General features: G+C 38.9%; 1 long non-coding RNA gene across 1 annotated transcript; it reads left to right on the forward strand.

Moving 5' to 3' along the window:
- The first annotated feature begins 2730 nt into the window (after nucleotides 1-2730).
- On the forward strand, nucleotides 2731-3238 carry LOC111610150. Its single transcript, XR_002753520.1, has 3 exons — nucleotides 2731-2801; nucleotides 2879-3067; nucleotides 3149-3238. It is a non-coding gene; the product is annotated as an uncharacterized LOC111610150 (long non-coding RNA).
- The last annotated feature ends 14403 nt before the right edge of the window (nucleotides 3239-17641 follow it).

Below are 17641 nucleotides of genomic sequence, written 5' to 3' on the forward strand. Positions count from 1 at the left end.
CCAACACTTTATTTGGAACAGTTTTCTGTGGAGCATGGGGGAGCTCACAATAGCAGACATTCAAACAAAGCAGGGCCCTTTTCCTCCCCCGCTGACACACAGAGCAATAAAATTTACAGTCCGAAAGGGGTCAGAGACTTCTTGGCGCCTCTCGGCCCGCGTCGGATGGAGATGGGCACGAAGTGGTCCGCCTTTGCTTAGATAAAAAACAGACATCGGAGCGGTAATCAGGGGAGTTTCCGGGGTTCTTTGGGGGGCCGAACAAGGTCTCTAATTGGTCAAAGAACGGAACGCCTTTTTTGCATATATTAAATAGGGAAACTCCTCTTCTGTTTAAAAAATTCCAGGCCAGCAAACGGAGAGAGAGTTTTTTTCATCTTTTCTCCACGTGGGCGCCTTTGTCTGTCTCTGTGTTCGTTTGTCTTCCCTTGTGTGTTTTTATTTTCATGAGAAAATGCATATCTCTGTATCTCTGCAGCTTTGTTGTCGATTGCTCTGTATGAATTAAACTCTGTGATCTGTGACGTCATTCTGTTTCGCCGTACTTTTGCAGCCGTGATGACATCCGCTCGCGACCCGGCTAACAGGAGGAAAAGGAGAGCCATACTTTTTCCAAAATTTAAGCTAACATAATAACTTTTCTCCTTAACACAACTGATTTGACACAAGGTGAGAAAATAGTCACGATCAGTGCTGTTGTTCCATCCGTGCTGTCCCTCAATCACCACCTTGAGAAACTGAAGCCGCAAGTCCGTTTCCTGAATGGTCTGGTCAGCAGTCTCCAGGCATCTTTGAACAAAAGATTTCTTGGAATTTTTATCAGTGTACAAATGGCGAGAGCAGAAGAAGGGATCACTGCACCCTTTTCAGATCCAGTGTACCTCAAAGCAGCTGCTTTGGATCCAGCGTTTTCTCTGTTGTGGGTGGAACACCATGTGTTGGGCAGTCAGGACATGAAGACAGAAGTGACACAAAAAGTTAAAGGTAAAGACTGTATTTGGTGTTCTTTTTCTGTATTATTTATTTATTGTCTAAAATTCTAATACAGGCTCTTTTGCCGCTGTTACTTGGATGTTTTCTCAGATCTGATCCTGGAAAATGCTGCAGATCCTGCAAAGTTGGAGCAACACGTGACTCCTGGTGATAAAGATCAAGAGGACTGTGAAGATGGAGGACTGTTTGCTGCTTATTGTAAGAGGCAGAAGAAGGATGTCCAGACAAGTCCAGCACTACAGCTAAGTCATTACCTCCATATTGCTGATGGACAGAACACCCTCTTGTTCTGGGCAATGAACATGCACACTCTTCCTTCACTGTTTAATGTGGCCACCAGAGTTTTGGCAGTGCCTGCTTGCAGTGCTCCAGTGGAGCGTGTCTTCAGCTATGGTGGCATCATTTTACGTCCTCATCGTGCACAAATGACAGACAGAGTTTTGGCCAGTTTGGTCTTTTGCAAATGCAATGCAGAATAGTTAACTGAAATACAGTATCCTCAATTGCAGATTTCTGTTAATTGTTCAGTTGATATATTTGTTTTGTTTCTTATGTCACTCAAAACATGGACACATAAAAATACATGTTCACTCAGTGACCAGGTCAGAGAAAAGAGGAAAAAACTGCTGTTATGGTTCTTTGTATTGTGCTGTGGAAATGTCAGCATTTTTGTCTTTTTTTTATTGAATATCAAGTTTAACAGAACTGGGCAATAAAGTGGTCCAATTTGAAAATGTTTTTTATACTTTGTGTTTAGCTACACATGTTCTATCATTTGAGATAAATACATATTTTAAAAAGAACAAATGGTCTATTATTTGAATTTTATGTACAATTGCAAATTATAAAAAAATAAAAACGACTCGAAATGACTTGAAATTAAAGGTTCCTGACTTGAGACTTGACTCGACTTTTGCCTTCTTTACTTGAGACTTGACTCGGACTTGAGGACAAAGACTTGAGACTTACTTGAGACTTGCAACACAGTGACTTGGTCACACCTCTGTTTGACGCCCCTTTGCCTGTCCCTGGATAGGTTTCAGCATATAAATTTGAAAATGATTTGTCCTGCCCTCTTGATAATAGATGAGAGAGCAGAGTCAGGGTCCCTTCAATAAACTCCATCCTCGCTTTAATTAGTGAACAAAAAAAAAAAAAAAAAACGTCAGGCCTGCTGAGGACTCTGGCTTTGGCTCCGTGTTAGTAATTAAAACTGAAACCACCAAAAGGAGAGGAGAGGAGAAGGCTCTATTTTTAACGGGCAGGCTGTTTGGTGCTGAGTGCCCGTATAAGGTTCTGCAATAAAGAGTGATAATGAAGGTGTGAGACCTCTGGGGGCTGACTGGGCGTTCGCTACAATGGCTGCTCTCACACCAGACTGAAATACAGGGAGCAATTAGAGGAGGCAGCGTATAGACTGGCCACCAGAGATTAGTTAACACCTCAGGAGCTCCGCTTCAGGACAGGCACATGCTTGTTTTCTTTCTCACTCTTCTACTTTCAAGATAAGGCCGTAATGACGAGATTTATTTTATTCAATTGTCAACTTGGAGATAAAAGTACAAATGGTCTTGTTGCTCGGTTGTGTTCGTATAGATAGTGTCAGGATCGGTGTTTTGTTTTGTTTTGTTTTTTGTGGAAGCCTGCTGCTTCCCACTTCCTCCACCAGATGCCGCCTAGGAGCAGAGCCCCTGGAGAAGCGTGGGGTCGAACCCGGGGACACACCTGTGGCGCATTGTCTGACTGAGGCTGGGAGTATTTAAGAAGCGGCGAGCGACACTTCCTTGCCTGAGTGTTTGTTTACCTTGGTAACAAATCGTTCCTGAGTAGGCCCTCTGAGCATTTCCCAAGATAATCGCTTCCTGTGTTTTTTCCCTGTTGTCAGGTTTACCTGGATTCCTCCGGAGTTTTCCGAGAGGAGAGTTCTGTGGGTCGTTTGTCCCGGACTCCGACCAGCCGTCAGTTCGCTCCTCCGCTCAGTCTGACTTACCTGTCCGCCCTCCAACGGTTCGCTGCCTCTCCACGCCGCCCCTGGGTCCGTTGTTGCTCCAAAGGGAACATCCATCCGCTCCTAGTAAGCCTTTCCCTGCGTCAACATACATATTCATCCACCTTCCTGGATTCGTTTATTCTAACAGCTTCTCCTCGTTGACAGTGGCTGAACTGGTTGCCCTTTCCAGACTCCTGCTCCGTGTTTTCTCCCCAACCCTATTCCCTCTTGTCAATAAACTCCATTATTGTTTTGCACACGCGTCTCCTGATTGTGTTTGTGCATGTGGGTTCGTAAACTGGAACCAAACATGACAGATAGGGTCATTGATCTTTTCAAGATTTGTAGTTTTTCTTTTGAATTATTCACACACACGTAAAATCTCTATCTTCTCTTTTTTTTCTGCACAAATGGACTTTAACACTATGACCAGTGCTGCTCGTGATGGAGGAGACCTTAAGCCCAAGAACCAATCAAGAGGACATTGTTAATAGAGGCCACATATAAGCCGTTAAGCCAGTATATGCATAATGTTATTTAATTGGAGTCATAAAAAGCCAATTAACCCCCTCCCTCGTGCTCTGTCTCTCCCACTCTCTTAATTCTCTGCCTCTTTCACTGTCAAATCACGGGGAACGTGTGAGCATGTGTGACACAAATCTGAGTGTACGATTCTATTGTACGGCTGGCACGCTATTATTTTAACGTAATTTTAAAAGCAGAGAGAAAGATAAGGAAGATGTCTCTAAAACTAGACTAAAACACGCCCTATTGAAATGTTTGTTCAAAGGTGAAGAGCTGCATGTGGTCCCTCTTTCTTTGCCTCCTTATTCTCCACATAGAAGGATTTTGACAGTGTGTTTGCTCCCAGGAAAATAGCAACAGTGGGTCGCAATATTGGATCTGTCAGGCTTGGGCCATTTAAATTTCAATGCCGGTAAAGTGGAAGGAGAGGGGGGAGAAGCAGACACTGTTAAATATGATGCTTGAATGAAAATCTAAACCCTCCAATACCTCTAAGCAATGTAACTCAATGAGATGAATTAACTGTAAATGCCTCATTCTCTGTGTGAGTGTCTTCCAATTTAAAATCTCATTATTCATATAAGATCCTGAACAAGGTGACTCTTAGGATAGATCAAATAAGTGAAGATAATCTTACCGGACAGTTCTATGCAAATAGGAAATGTATTGAATCAACTAGGAGGAGAATGGGGAATCAAATAAGCTAATAAAGTAGAGTTAGGATGAAAAACACCATGAATAATGTTTCCCCGCTATCTCAGCTCAGTGCTTATACTGCCTGTGAAGTTACAAAGTGTATTAATTCAAAGGATGCTGTCATTTAACGTGCATTCTCTTTAGTATTTTTTGAATGGTATTAACAGTCTGGTTCAATAAGCTTTTCTGCACCTTTAAATCAGCAAGCTGTTTAATCTCTTTCACCATAATCTTCGAATCATCACAGCCACAACATCTTAATATTTATTCCTAAATTATAATACATTTCCTCTGAATAGTGGTGCAATTTACATCTCAAGTACAGGTAATAATGGCGCCTTTTACAGCCTGGCACAGCTCAGTTTTCTCCAAACCAACCAAAGACAGTCTAACTACTAATAAATGTTTGTCGGAGAAGTCCGGCTGACAAGGATTGATTACAGGCCAGCCTGTTCAGAGCTGCACAGGTCTGCACGAGTTCATCTATAATTCATAGTATAAATAATGTAACATTCATTACAGAGAAAATATGAACTTTTTTATGGTTTGTGTATTGTGGACATTTGGAATATAAAGCTAACATAGTCTGTGCTTTAATTTGTTCTTCACCCCAGGGATGAAACCCAATGACAAATGCAATGAAATAATTATATAACAGCCTTGCTGACTGGCTGGAAGATAAAGGAACTCTGAAAAGGCTGCGTGCTCTGTTAAGAAGGAATATGTAGTATTTATTAACCTGTAGGATTAACCTTGTCCAGTAACTATACGTTAGAAGTCAGATTTGTTTACTTATTAGCATTCAGTCATGTAATCTAAAGGGAATACTGAGTGTTATTAAAGTTGCTGCTGAAGCTTTGATTGCTGACTAACAGTTTGTACTCCAAGATTCCCTTTCCTCTTAGAGCTGAAACATTTACTAAGTAAGTCCTGAAAGGTTTTTTATTCACCCTTTTTTTCCTTTTAATACATTTTCCAGATCCTCCAGCACTCCACATGAAGACTCTTTTGAACATGAGTATCCTTCACTCTGTGTTTGTGAGATGCCATGCAAATATACTGTACATGGAACATGCAGTTATACAAATCGTAGTAAACATTGGTTAGAAGAAGATAACAGTGTATGAAGAGGCTTTGGCATATGAAAGAGATCACAGACATTTTGTGCCAATTTCAGAGTCAAAAATCTAAAAAGCTCAAGATTTGCTTGAGCTTTTCAGATGAAATGAATGTTTGTGATCTTTTATGTTGTCCCATAGCCTATGCTCTTTGTGAAACCTCTCAGAAAGAAAATTGCCAGGCCTTCAGTCAAAGCATAAAACAATTTTACTCATGGTTAGAACAAAGTTTCACAACAGGGCTTTAATTTGGGGAGAAAACAGACATGCTAGATCCAGCAAGTCTGTAAATCTATTTAAATAAGGAAGAATTTTTGGTGAGGAGATGAAGCCTCCACTTCACCCTTTCTTTTCTACAATAACCAGGTCCATCTGGCTCATGGCACCTCATGCAGAGTTGTTACATGCAGCCCCCTTCCCTCCCATAAACCAGTTTCAACAACTCCTAAACAATATTTACCGTGAAGTTGCAATGATATCGAAAATCATTTCTGCATAAAATTCTGAACTTCTATTTTTTAGTTTAGTAATCAACAAATAAAACAAGCCTTTTGCATTTTAAATAAAGTGTATTTTCCCACATTGGAGCTTCCTGGCTGGCCATCCCATTTGATTTGATGGGTTATTAAACACTTCTGTGAATAAATAGCGTGGTTAATGCTGATTTCTGAACCCCCCAGTCAATAAATGACCATGAAACCAGCACAAATTAACCTCCAAATGTCATGGGAAAAGCTGGTTCCACTATCATTACACTAATACTCTAAGGAAAGCCTGATGACAGACCTCTGGCAATATAAACACATTACAGGCATATGAGTTTGTGTTTGAAATCATATGTGAAAACCAAAGAGTGCATTATGTGATTAGGAGTGCTGGATTGACAAAATTCTTTTATTGATAGAATTATTATTGTCTTATTAGACAAATGATGAAGCTTAATACAGCAGAGTTCTGGAAGAAAGCCTATTAGAGGATGAATGGGGAAAATGCTGACCTTCCATCAAGTTGACGGCCCTTTAAATAAAGCCAAATGCACAGTATAGATTTCTTACTTTTACATGGAAAGAAAATTGAAAACCACCTACCATTTTCCTTCAACTTTCCAAAATAAGACTGTTTTATTGGTCAATCAAATAAAATTCCATTAAAATACGCAGAAGCTTATGGTTTTTAACACGACAAAATATATATATGGACTACAGGATGTGAATACTTTTGCAAGGAAATACTCATACTTTCTTACTCCTTGGATGTCTCTCCCTCTCTCTGTCGATTTATATATGTGTATATCTATATACATATACTTTGTTAAAAATAATTCCTCTTTTCTGCAGCCTCTTCATGCCTGAGCAGGACAATGACTGAATTCAAACATGTTTTTTTTCTTTTTATCATCAGCTGGGTTTCTTAGCTTGCCAATGTAAATATACAACATGGCAACACATTCTCACTCCCAACTCGTCATATATTGACGAGTTGGGACGTTTTCTGACCATGCGTCAATATGTTGACGACTTGGGAATGTCACATGTTTTACATGGATTTTTGACGCGAAGGGTTCTCGTAACTGCTGCCGAACCTTAAAAACCCAACGATTTGGTTAGGTTTAGGGCAAAAATTACGGTAAGGCATAGTGTAAAACACCTCGCGTCACATATTGACGCGAAAGGGGTACCCTGCGCGTCAACATGTGACGAGGACGGACCGTCCCATGCGTCAATATATGACGAGTTGGCTGATTTTCAAAGTCTTTGTTTAGACAAAAGTTGTAAAAAATATATGAGCTAAACTAATTGTTTTACTAATGTATTTTGCTGGCTGAACAAACTGAAAAAGTAGCCTGTGGATGTCCAGTGTTTGGAGAGGAATTGCTGCCATACGGTATGACACTTTTATGGGAAGCTTCATGATAACTATAGACACAAAGATGTGGAGCCATTTGTCCTTTTGAACTGTGTGGAACTCGCAGTGCTTTCTAATTATAATTTGAGCCAAGAACCTGGTAATCAAATATATATGCAGAAAATGTGAGGCTGTACAACATCAACATCTTCTAACTTCATATAAGGGATCCAAGTAACACAACATCTGTTACTTAGTGACTTGTAATATGACAAACATAATTGTGGAAAACCATTTTTTGTTGTGCATGTAAAACTGACTCAATGATTGTCTCACTGTGTTTTCAAGGTACAATAAAAACATTGTGAATACCAGTGAAACATTTACTGGATTAAAATAAGACGTGGCATATTAGTGACATTGTAGAGAAACCTTCTGACACTTGCAAAATATTATCTTAGTCCAAGTAAATTCAGGACTTCTAAGATCTATGTAATAAGATGTAAACGAGCTGTGATTTGTTGGAGCAGAATATAAATCACCACACACAGTTGAGGGAAAATGCTCTAAACTGAGGATTTGTCATTTCTAGTAATAAAAATATTATAAATTCATAGTCCTCTAAGTTCTGCTTTTAATGATGCTTTGTATTCATGAAACATAGATTTCCAAGCACATATGATTATGCATGCTTTCGTGGAATATTCAGTAAAATAAAATCCATTAGACCAAAAACAAAAAAGAGGGAGATGGAAAAACTCTGGTTTTAATGTAACAAATCATTTGCCATTAACCTCACCTGTTATTTTATGGAAAACAGGGTCTACGCCCTTCTAATATGTCTAACAAAGACCAATCAGATTAGGATCAGATGGTAACATAAAATAACATTGACACTGTGACTCTCCATCCATTATCCATACTACTTTTTCAAACACATGTCTATAATTGGGGCTTTTATATTTTGCATTTTTGATGCTTCAGCTGTTCCCTATGTCAGCTCTGGCCACACAAACTGTGATGACAGTGGGCAACAAACCCCCGATGCCTGATGTGTAGGAAGTCAGTCTGTCACAACAGGTCAGTATCACGCGTGCTCATTCAGCTGCAGATGATACGGTAAGTTCCACAATCTGAGCCAACAAAGAGAAGAATTACATTCCTGTGTGTCCTGCAGGCTCTCCAAGTCTCTGTCTGTGCTGTCCTTTTCACTGCCAATATCAACAGAAATGTCAACATCGGACATCTGTCAGCACCCTGTGTCAGATAATCACAGGAAATGGGACTTGTTATGGCTGGGTTTATAATGCTCTCATATGTACCTCGCTGGGCGTCAAGTAATGCAAGAATATTGTCTGATAAGCCAGCACTGCTTACATGAATATGAGTTGCAACTTATTCAAAAACAAACATTGCAGCTCTTCCTTTAGATGAAGAAATAATATTGATTTGTTTGCCTTGACATTTGAAGGATATATTTTTGTGGTTTTGAATGTTAACGGCTGGAATTCGGTTATAAGAATCAGTTGCCTCTTATATCTGAACACAAAACTAGCAGTTTATTTGCAGAGTCATTTGAAGTTTCCTGTCATATTAAATTTAAGATGCTTATGATAGTTCAAGAGTTGTATTTATTTGTTATTTTTTACTTATTCTCATGCACATTAAGATAAAGAACAGTCAGCAACATTTTACATTGTGGAAATGATCATATTAATGTTTTCAGTTGCAGTCCTGGAGTATGTTTCTTTGAGGAGTTTCCATGAAACAAGGTTGCAGCAGTTGGAAACACATTTTATTAATCTGATGACTTGTAAAATGCACATACTGTCAACAGTAGATACATAACATAATCAGACATTTTGCATCAAATGTCTGAAAAATGTTTAACATGTATATTTGGCCTTATCCTTCCCTTGTTTTGTCCATTCATCAGCTTTCCAAACTTTTTTGGTTTGTCCAAACGTAACTTTGCAAAACACTTTGCTGTTCTGCTCTTTTCAGCATACTGTTCTGCACAACATCCAAACAAGAGGCACTATTTCTTCTCTTTCTCTTTTTTATATTTTAAAAACTTTGAGATGAATAAATGCTAATGTTATTTCTCTGAGTATTGGATGTTCTGATCTTATTTTTTTTCCCATGGAAGATATCTTTTTTTCCTCAACATTGTATTGGATGTGAAGGCTAATTCCTCATTACAAGCAAGGGATATTATTAATACTATCATTTTTTTTGTTGCTAATCATTAGATCTTTATAGGGCAAGTTTTTATGATGCTTCATTTGTTTCTAACTGAAGTTATCTGTGCTGGAGAAACAGAATGTACAGAACGGTATGGGATGCAGGTTATTTTTTATTAAAAATGACTCCTACAGTCCCAAAAGAAGAGTATGTCATCTGCGCTCTCACAGCTTGCTTGTTACCTCACAAATCAGCTTTCTAAAATGGCCTTGTTAACATTTTAAACCTACGGATTCATAAAAGGCGAATCCGGGGACTTTTGGACACCCTTGTGCCCCGTCACAAATAGTACACTCTTGATTTGCAATTCCAAATCTACAACATAAATAGGCCTTCACAGCACCAGCGTGAATCCAACTAAAAAAAAAAAAAATCCCTGAATAGATTTTGAATTTTAAAAAGTAGATCAAATGAAAATCACACAAAGGCAGCAGCAAGTGGAATTGAAAGTGTGATACGGATGAGGAGGGTGTGTTGAAGGGGTACGGATGAAAACAGGATTAGACTCCACAGGCCTGGTTCCCACAGATTGCCTGAAATGGGGAACAGATTTAAAGCAGGTACTGTGTGTTGACAGGTTTGAGTTTTTTTTTCTACACACAGGCATTTCCCTTTTCCTTTTTTCAGCATGTCTTACTCATTTAACTAGACCCATGTCAAAACCTGTTTACATGTCATGAAAAGAAGCGGAACATGTTCAAATCGGGTAAGCTATTGAAGAAAAAAACTTGGATGATTTGACAGTTTGAGTCTCTTTAACATTCACCACTTTGAGGAGGCTGATAAGTGATATGCATGTTTAGGATTTCCCTCTCACTGAGCTTTTTAAGCGATGTAATTGACGCTGATTAAAATTATGCGCCAAGAGTAAACTCCAGTCTTGTTTACATGTGTGACCCGCGCACAGAGGAGCTCCGCGGTTCAAAGGGCGCGTTGTCGCACCTTGATTTCTTCTTCCTGCAAAATCAAATATTCGCCGTATGCTTAAGAATTTTCCCTGTATGTCAGCAAGTTTTGGAGATTAAACTGTTTCATGTTTAATGGGATAAGAAGGAACATGAGCTTCTACCCAATCCTGGCCAAATTGAGTGTTTTTAATGCAATTTGTCAACTCCCTCTGCTAGTGGGATTTGTTCCATACTGTTAGATGTGGAGTCAATTACATAGTATCTCGAAAGAGCATTTTGCTTGAGAGATTGCCCGTCTGGCAATATTAAAGCTACTTAGTATACAGTGTGTTTAGCTAGAATGAACGGAGTGTGGTTAAAATGTTTTTAAATTTCTAATTTTTTTTTTTCATAAAGCTTGTATTAAAAAACGATTTACTTCTTGTATCAGTGAGCATTAACATAGATAATATATGTGACAGTAAAATATGAAGAGTCTGTCCTAAACATTCACTTAAGTAAGAATATGACTCTGAAACGTCCGGCATGATTAATTACAAAGACCAAGCATTGCAAATGACTCACCAGTTAATGTTAACAAATATTCTCCCTTAAGGGCCTCTGCTAATAATTTAATATTCTTCACAAATATTATTCTATCCACCTGCTCTGTGCACTCCTATTTTTCCCCCTTTTCTCCCCCGTTTTGTGATCATACATAATTTAGTCCCCAGCCACATCTAATAAATGATGTTGACACATGCTCTTGCAGAGAGCGCTGCCTGGAAGTGTTGATTGATAAGCCTCTTTGCATTCCTTCTGGATCCAATTTTTGCCCTATCAGTACAGGAGTGTGTGGCCCCACTCACACAGGTCCACCAGACTCCCTATATGTCCCGGAGATTCTGATTTGTGAAAACCCCTTAGAGCGGGTGAAGAGATTTTTTTGTAAAATTCTCATTTGTCACCAATAGCAATGTTTTCTCAGTGCTCCTTTTTTATTAGTATTCTTGCTCACTTGCATAGAGATTTTAATATCACATTTTTCTGCTCTTCTGATTTTTTATTTATTTATTTTTTATTCACGTCAAATATATATATATATATATATATATATATATATATATATATATATATATATATATATATATATATATATATATATATATATATAGTATATACAGTGTGTATATATGTGTATATATATATATTCTTTTTTTGGACTCAATTCTGTGCAAAAGAGCATCGACTATATTGTTTTAAAAGTGTGTGCATGGGGGGCAGGGGGTGGAAATGGCTGTGGGTGGGGGTCATGAGCAAAAACTCACTCCCACGTTACAGTGAGAATGCGGTGAACAAACTGCCTCCACAGAGTCACCAGAATGTGGAGATGGATTAAATATTGAAATTGCTTTAAGCGTTTATACCCAAATATTTGTCCACTCTCAGCCTGAAATGAATTCCTACAGTTCCAACTTGGCGCCGCCGCCCCTGCCTGTTTTTCCCTCTTCTTCTTCTTTACCTGAACATTTTTGAGAGAGAATCAATTAGATCAATTTCCCTCCACCAATTGTTTGGTTTATATATTATTTTGCTGACCACACCTTAAGGATTAATATTTGATTAGCCTTCAGGAAGGGTTGGAAAGTACTTATTAACCTTATTTGTCAATCTGTCAGTGCCACTGTGTGAGTTTCGCCTTGCTTCCGGGCTGCAGGGGGGGGGAGGGATCCTTTAGGGGAATATCATCTTTCCAATTGCTGTTCTCTCCTGGATGTTTCATCGTAATTATCCATTTTAGGTTGCAGCCACAAGCATGACAGTCATTTTTTGCATTTTGCCGACATTTGTTAATTGATAATCTGATACCTCCTCCCAGACTTTATGAGGACTAAAAGCTATTTAGCTGCTCTATTTATTTATTTATTTTTTAATTTTTTTTTTTACCATTTACCCAATTATGCCAACTGCTTTTCTTGAATTAGAAGATAGGTTTGGGGGTTTATGTTTTTATGTGTTTGAAAAGAAAATATAGAGAAAGTTGCCATTTGGGTCATTCTCATTACCTTCCATAAAAAAATATGCATCTTCTAACATTAAAATTGACAAATAAACTTTCCCACTGTAAGCTGTTCTATTTTATATTACTAAAAGCTGGAACATTTTAATTAAGTCTCCACCACAATGCTGAAATTGACTTTATGTATAATTGTTCATTATACGTCTTGTTTTCAACAGTGGGGAAATTAAGGGGCGTCAAATGAATGAATCTCAGACATGATTAGTCCTCTTCATCCCAAATGAATAATTTTCTTTTAATGCCCAGCACGAGCTTTGATGCAAAGTGAAATTGATACTAGATGCATGAGAACATTTAATGAATTGCCAATTTTGTTCTCAAAATCCAGCTAACAGAGGTTCTATGGGGAAATTTAAAATCAGGATATGAGTTGAACGTTCGACTTTTGGAATGATAGCATCATGTTGATTTTTTTTTATTGACAGTATAAACATATTTTCGTATATTTGATGTGTTGTTTGAAGATAAGTGCACACAGGTCTGTCTCTGCTTTCTTGAGTCTGCTTTTCTCTGAGTGAATCTCATCTTCAAGCACACTGGAGGCCTTGCAGATCCGTCTCCTCAACCTCTGTGTTATCTGTGATGATACGCCCCCACGCTACCGAGCTCAGTCAAAGACCATCCCATGGTTTGCAGTGTTAATTACAGATCTTTTGATGTGATAGAACACAGCCCTGTAGAGATTGATTACTCTTTGAGCTAAGTTGTCTTCCAATTACTTAGACAATTAGCCAACTAATTAAAATACTTACCCTGCGCATTGAAAAAGGAAGAGGAGTACCGCTGTGAGGATCTCCCTTGATATATGAGCTGCCAGCAATTCTCAGAGTGTCTCAACTGAAGAGGAGAAGGCCTGGTGTGATGGCTGAAGCTCGGGAGAAAAAGAAAAAAGGCCTGAACCCAGCGCAGAAGACGGGGAGAATAATGTGGATCGAGTATTTGGAGGCGTTCATCACTTCTTGTTGATTGAGGATAAGAATGTTTGACAATCAATCATTTCAGAGATGCTTTGACTGCCTGACAAATAAGAGACTCTCAACGGCGAGCTCAAATATTGAAAATTTAAATAGCTTTTGGTTCCACTCAGCATTTGGCTTGTTATCTGAGTGGTATTTGAATGGAAAAGCTTAAAAAAGTCGAGTGCATGTTCAGCTTGAAGTTTTTTCAGACAAATAATTATTCACCAGACTTGAATCCACTAACATATATTGTAATATTTACATTCAAATCACCTAGTTGGTTTGAAAATGTCAGATTGGGTCTTAATGAATCATCCTCAGATAATAAAACAAAAATATATTTTTAAAAAACCCCTTGAGGCATAAAAATTATTGTACCGTCTGATAGAAAATGGCTAGTTTTTAATTTTTCTTATCAAAATATTGAATTTGGTGTTCATTGAGTTTCAAACAGAAACTATGTTTGTTCCTCTTAAGTCCCAAGTGTCCAAGACAACTGCAGTCCCTGTGGGTCTGTGTGAAAATTTTGCAGAGAAGTGCTTATATGAGATGGCACTTTTTGTCTAAATGTCTTTGTTAATCAGGGTAAATGATAAATCAGCTTGTTTACTTTAGATTTATCTGTTGGATCATTCCAGATAAAAATCAGGCAATTCATGGAAACACCAAATTTATTATATCCTATTTTAATGTCTGACAAAGAATAAATACAAACTGGAGTTTTATTTGGTTTTATTTATTAAAGCTGCAGCATATAATTTTTATAAAACAATATATTTTTTACATGTTTGTCACCATATCGTGACAACCTAATATGAGACACATACAGTAACCGAGCTCCTACTGCCATTTGCGGAAGTAAACCCCTCTGTCAGAAACAACCAATCAGAACTGGAGGAGCGCATTAGTGCTGTCAATCAACATAGTGTACATGATGTTCACACACTCCCACTTGCTCTCTGCGATACTACAGAAAGTTTCCCATTCTAGGGCCTGCTGTGAACGCTAAAGCTAGTTAGCATGACTGCCACAGCAACTGAGAAATTTTCCTGTAAGGATAAGTTGTTTCTCTGCCATTAACACATTGAGCAGTGCCTCTTCCTATTTATAATTGTTGAAAATGAAGTTTCTATATAGTTACTTCTTTATTACTGAGAAAAACAATTAGAAGCCCAAAATTTAAATACATACTGAACTGATATCGTTTTTCTCTTTTTTAAACAGCAGAGAAATGCTTTTGAGGAAGTTGACTTTGAGAATCCCTGTCAAATATTTTAGACAATGATCTAAGGCACACAGTAAGGTCTAACTCTCAAAGTCTGGATTTAAATGAGATTAAGGTGGTTTGATATTTTATTGCTTAGCATTTGTTTAGGATCTGAAATCCATCTGGAGCATCTGAAATCTTTCCTGTCTTAAATTAAATTGGCAACACACCTGCACTTCATTAGACCATACCACAACATAACAAGTTATAACAAACAACAAAATCTAAACAGAGAAACAGGAATAAAGTCATTCATCTAACTTACAAAATCATTTACATAACTTAATGGTCTGCAAAATAAAGCATGTAACACAGGGCAACACAAAGGATCATTTTAAAGAAAAACATACAATACAATAAAAAAACCCTTGGTAGAAGTTTGGTAGAACCCAGTGATGCAATCAGTGTTACAACCATTTAAACAGAAACTGCTAGGCCAGCTCCTCCCATTCAGATTTGGGCACACAAGGTTAAATAGTACTCTTAAGTTAATTAATAAACACAGTACAGGTTGTTGTAAATATTGTGGAGAGATGGAAACAATACAGCATGTATTTTTAGAATGCAATAAGTATGTAAGGGAGAGAGAGATGTTGGTTAATGAGTTGAATAATTGTAAATTAGATTTAGAAGAATTTTTTCAGAAATCATCAGGAGATATAATATTTGAGAGTATTTTTAGATTTCTAAGAAGAACGGGTATTATGGGGAGGGTATAAGCGTGTGATCCATACTCCAACCTGGAAGGTGGCAGTAATGCACCTGTAAGTTGTTTGCCAACCGCCATAAAACAAGAAGAAGAAGAAGATTTTGATTTTTAACAATACATTTATTGTACAATAATTCAACAATAAAAACATTACATAAATCAGGTCAAAGATACTAAAACAAATAAATATTTACATTAACACTTTGTTATATTTTAGTTCTCCCTGATCAGAAATGATGCACAATATATTATTAAAAGCCCTCAGTTCTAAAAACCCCGTCAAATTTTCAGTGACTCTGTAGAAACAAAACTCTAACCTCAACCTAGCCCTGATGTTCACCTTCCACAGAGTCACCGCGTCGAGATGAGGTCCAGCCTGCATTTTGTCCCGTCGAGTTATATAAATAGCCATCTTGGCCTCGGCTAATAAATAATTTAAAATCCGGGATTTAAAACTAGTGGATCGACTATAATGTACACCATTTATAAAAACAGAATTGGTAAAAACCACGCCAAAGAGGCTAAAAATGCTCGCTAAAAAATGTAAAAAACTAGTTAAACGTACGCAATCTATAAAAACATGAAAAACACTCTCGGACAAACTGCAAAAAGGACACTCGTTCAAAACCCCAGGACTGATGACCGATAAAAACGAGTTCGTGGCGATGGCACCGTGCAGGATCCGCCACTGCAGATCACCAGTCCTTTTCTTTATCGGAGGTTTGTATAAAGTCCTCCACTGAGGTTTTTGCCCTCCCAGTTTGTCAGTCCATACACTGACGGATCTTTTGCAAAGAGTTCTCTTGTTCAGGATCTTTACGCAGTATTTATATAGTATTTTTGGCCCCGTTTTGCAGAGCTCCATCCCTAATCCTGGGCTTTGCAGCAGGGGGCCACTTTCCTCCCCAAAATTGGGATCCAGGGACACGTCAGGGAACGGGTCATTCGGATCAGGCAGGCACTCTTTTGTGGCGTGTAGTTGTAGCAGCCGCCTCTCCCCAGCCGTCATTCGCTCCTTCACCCTCTCCAGGAAGCGCTGTGTCAGCCTGGCGGACCGGATCTTCAACAGTGTGCTGACCTCCTGGACGTTGGCAAAGTCCGGTCCAGCCACCACTATCAGCCGCCGCAGGGTCACCGTCCCGGACCTAGACAGCGCCTCAGAACAGCCCGGCACGGTGCTGTCGCAGACGTCTAATCTCGCTCCACAGATCAACGGTTCTTCTAAAAGCCAATGCAGAGAATTATGCGATTTTATCCTGTGCAGTTTAAAAAAAGCACAGGATCTTAAAACACTTTGATAAAATTGAGGCAACCCCTTTAACTTTAAAAAACTAAAATCAGTTAAAAACAGAGCAGCATCCAGCCCCAGAAAATTAACACGTCTGAGAATGCAGCTGGCCACGTCCTTCCATACAGGGGAACCTGTCAAATACTTCTGGAGGAACTGTAATCTAAAAGTAGCCGTTCTACTGGCCAGGTGGACGAGGCCCTGACCCCCCTCCTCTCTTGATAAAAACAAGACAGACTGTGGCACCCAGTGTAGACCGTTCCAAAAGAAATTGACCATCTCTGTTTGGATTTTTGCAAGTAGCCCAGATGGCGGGTCTAACACCGCAAGTTTGTGCCACAGCTGTGAAGCGACTAGATTATTTAAAACCAACACTCTACCTCGGTAGGACATTTGTGAATGTAACCATTTCCATTTTGATAACTTGTTTTTCATTTTTTCTTCAATATTTTCCCAGTTCTTTTTTACAACATGTTTATCGCCTAAAAACACACCGAGATATTTAAAACCATCCTTTTTCCATAAAAGACCCTGAGGGAGAACTGGGAGCCCGTTGGACCACTCGCCGACTGCCAGGGCTTCGCTTTTTCCCCAGTTCACCCTCGCAGCGGACAGAATTGAAAACTTTTTCGTGATCTCGGTTAAAACAGTGACATCCCGCTGATCTTTAATAAAAACAACGACATCGTCAGCATAGGCAGATAAAACCATATTGTTTTTAAAACCGGGTAAAATCAGACCGTGAACAGTCGAGCGTATTTTCTGGAGGAGGGGTTCCAGGGAGAGTGCGTAGAGCATCCCCGAGAGCGCGCAGCCCTGTCGAACGCCTCTACACACCCTAAAAGGAGCACACATGCTACCGTTGATCTTCAGCACACTCTCAATGTCACTATACAAAACCTGGATCTTGGCGATAAGACCCTCGCCGAACCCAAACCTCCTCATGGTTTCCCAGAGGAAGCCGTGTTCGACGCGGTCGAATGCCTTTTCTTGATCTAGTGAAATCAAGCCCGTTTGCAAACCCAATGAACCGGAGACCT

Source organism: Xiphophorus maculatus, chromosome 11 (assembly GCF_002775205.1).
Source record: "Xiphophorus maculatus strain JP 163 A chromosome 11, X_maculatus-5.0-male, whole genome shotgun sequence".
Lineage (NCBI taxonomy): Eukaryota > Metazoa > Chordata > Actinopteri > Cyprinodontiformes > Poeciliidae > Xiphophorus > Xiphophorus maculatus.